At 36.7% G+C, this 3,475-nt stretch overlaps 1 non-coding gene across 1 annotated transcript; it reads left to right on the top strand.

Annotated features, from left to right (window-relative positions):
• The first annotated feature begins 3,153 nt into the window (after positions 1–3,153).
• On the top strand, positions 3,154–3,260 carry LOC140628847 (U6 spliceosomal RNA). Its single transcript, XR_012026781.1, has one exon. It is a non-coding gene; the product is annotated as a U6 spliceosomal RNA (small nuclear RNA).
• Positions 3,261–3,475: the final 215 nt, after the last annotated feature.

Genomic DNA, 3,475 nt, shown 5'->3' with positions numbered 1-3,475 from the left:
CGCAGACACATATACTCACCTGCACACTCATTAGTAGCTGCAGTAGAAAAACTCATGTATGAAAGGCATGTATATTATACTTTGAAAAATATGGTAAGTAGGCATTTTAATGGCTATAATAAGTGACGACTAGCTACAGGGAAGAGGACAAAATAATACAGTATCCAGACACAAACTGCAGAAGCTCAGGAGCATGGAGTGATTTAATGTAGGACCAAATGTTTATGATAATAACATATAGTATTATTATAGTCATTGCTTTTATTGTCAATGAATCTGTCAATTTCCTGTCCATCCTTTTATTCCCTTAACACTACACTTTAACCAATCAGGCTATGTTACATTCTCTACTTACTGACTTCTAGAAGCTAAACCATCAATACCATGCCCCTCTTACTCATGCAGATGCATTGATTTTTCCTAAGTGGGCTAATATAGAGGGGCACAGAGGGAATGCCACTCTTTGAAGAGTGTATTTCATTTCAGGTCCCTTCTGCCTGTGTGAGTGAGGAGAAATGGCTAACAAGCAAAGCCCACTGTCTTTGTACTGGCCTCATCATATCATGGATCTGTAGGAGCACTTTCTATAGCAGGGAATTAAAGCAGGGAATTAAGTTCTTTGTATTGGTATTTATTTTCAGAGGGAAATATTTTCTGGGGAATTAAAATAACCCATTCTTTTTGCTCTGGGTCATTGAGATGCCCTATTGTAGAATTCCTTAGTTGTTTGCACAACCGATGTTACGTATCTCCTTACTCATATTTAAACTTCTGAATTCAGTCCACTAAGTTTATGTAAATAACTGGGTTAGAGTCACTTAGAGTGAAGTGTTAGTTTCTTCTTCCTCCTGAAGGTGTTGGTTATAATTTTTAGCAGAAATGTACCCTAGGCTAGCAGGTTTGGGGTTAAATTGGTTTCATGTTCATTGTCAATATTTGCCTTTTAATTTGATGTAATGAGTAAAGCTAGTGGGGAAGTCCACCCAGACGGGATCTTTTTCAAGAAATGCATGCAGGATCTTCATCCTGAAGTAAGGGGACAGCTAGTCACAGTGCCAGCTGAAGCCTTTCACTAACACCTCTACTTTATGATGCATCACAGAACTGGTGATTGTAAGTTTTTTTTTTGTTTTATTTTTTTTAATTTTTAAAAATTTTTTTTGATTGTAAGTTTTTATTTGTACACTTGAACTTTATGAATAGCCCCCAAGAATGCCATACTAGTTTATTTATTTCATTAGTTAAAAGCTAGATTTCAAAGGGAGAATCCCTGAAGAGAGGTAGGAGAGGATGAGAGTGTAGTACTGTTTTGAATTTTAATAAAAACAGTCAATAGAATGTAAGTTGATTTTATCCATTACTACTCAAAAGAGAAAACCCTAAAGGCATATATGTAAAATTTTAACACATCTTTACAGTGTTTGGAAATACCATTCATTCATTTGTGGAGTATGGAATTTGACTCACACAAATTAGTCATTTTTGGAGAAAGAGGTGAGTGGGCCCACTAGTGTATCTGAGGCTTATTTTGTAAGAGGGTGACCCAGGAGGACACTACGTGATGTGCTGGAGAAGAGTGTCTTCCCTGTGGGCCAAATATGATTCTGCTGAAGGTGGTGCTGCCTGGCTGATGGACTGGTTATCACCTGCCTGTGGTAGGCCTGGGCAGACTTTGGACTTCTCTAAATGTAATGCCTGCTCTACTCTGGAGCAGTCTTCCTGATACTTCAGAAATTTCTACCTGGCCCTCTATTTATTAACAGACCAAAACTACAAGACCCTGTAAATATATGCATTATACACAATGTAATTCAGGGACATGTTTTAGGAAAATTAGTAAGTGTATGAACCAAGGCCTCCCCACCATTATCTATTGACATGACCATCACTGGTAAACACAAGATAGTCAGGATCCCAGATCTCACTGCACAGTCTGTCAAATGCATCAGGGAACTCAATTAAAACGAAGCTAAGCCTGATGATATCTTGACAGAGAGCCATTATCTCCTTTGGAAATAGGGATATACAAATTCCAAGTCATTACAGCCTAGGAATGGTTTCCTATTAAAAGATAGGAGGGGAAAAGATTGAAGACTACAAGGCCAAGAAAGCACTCTCAAAGTTTTTGTCCTTGACATCTGACCTTCCATTCTTGGCCCCATTCAGAGCTCTCTTCTCAAGACAATCCCCCATCATCACCCTTACTTTTCCATCATGGATGAATGTCATCTAATAAAATAATAGAAAACAAGTGCTTTGGTGAATCGCTTTTGCCATGTTGGCCATGAATTTCAAGAAATATTTATATTTGCAGGCTGACATTGTAAAGAGATTTATCACCATCCAAGAGAAGAAACACACCTACCACTACATCTATTGTATGTGTTGCTACAATATGGTGCTGGTGACTTGGTAATAATCTACAGCTCATGCTGTAGTAGGATTTATCCAAAATGAATAGATTTCCCTTTCTTCCACAAGATATGTAACATGCTATTGACCATGTAAAGAGGCAAGTTAAAACTGAGTTACTAAAAGTTGAGTTTTTAGAATATCTATAGTGTTCACTTCAAAAAGTGCACATTCTTCTTTTATTGCTAAACCTTTTTTTTCTATTTATTGCTAAACCTTTCTTCTATTTATTGCTAAGCTTTTCTTCTTTCTGAGACAGCAGGAATGTGCCAAAGATTACAGTCACATAAGTGCAACTTTTACGTCAAACGTATGTATTCCTGAAAGAGTTTTTTTTTTCCATTAAGAGGGGGGAAATGGCCATTCCTTTTAAACACTGGGAGCATAAGACATTCTAGTAGAAATCCAGCTGCTTCTTGAGGTAGGTGTGCAAACAGTGTTTTTTATCTTCTCTCTCACATTGAGCAACAAGCTCAAACTTCAGATCATATAATCAGCTATAAATTGTTTTATTAAAAGTTTCTCTAGTATGGATTTCTTCAAATCCTTTTATTTTTATCAGGAAAAAAATTGTAAGCAGAAAAAGTACTCAAATAATGTAGGAAGAAGTGCAAATTAGTCTCAGCATATGCTTTCCAATCATGTTTCCATTTTGTAAACAGCATTACAGAAAGCAAAACTTAGCATAAATGGGTGAATTTCAGGTCTTATTGGGCTGATATCTAAAAGCAGATAAATGGGGTGCTCGCTTCAGCAGCACATATACTAAAATTGGAACAATACAGAGAAGATTAGCATGGCCCCTGCTCAAAGATGATGTGCAAATCTGTGAAGCATTCCATATTTTTATGTACTTTAAAATTATGTTCAGTTCTTTGCTTTAATAAAGTTACCCTTCTATAAAAAAAAAAGAGCAGATAATGGGATGCAGTTCTTTCTGGACCTCTGATATGCATAGTATCAGTTACTACTTGGAAAAAAAAAACTCATACCAAAAGAGATCTGGAATTGACCTTTCTTGCCTTCTTTGTTCCCTCTGGCATAGTTATCTTGTTAGTCACAT

This window comes from Canis lupus, chromosome X, assembly GCF_048164855.1.
Source record: "Canis lupus baileyi chromosome X, mCanLup2.hap1, whole genome shotgun sequence".
In the NCBI taxonomy this organism is placed as follows: domain Eukaryota; kingdom Metazoa; phylum Chordata; class Mammalia; order Carnivora; family Canidae; genus Canis; species Canis lupus.
This window is presented reverse-complemented; position numbering and strand designations above follow the sequence as displayed.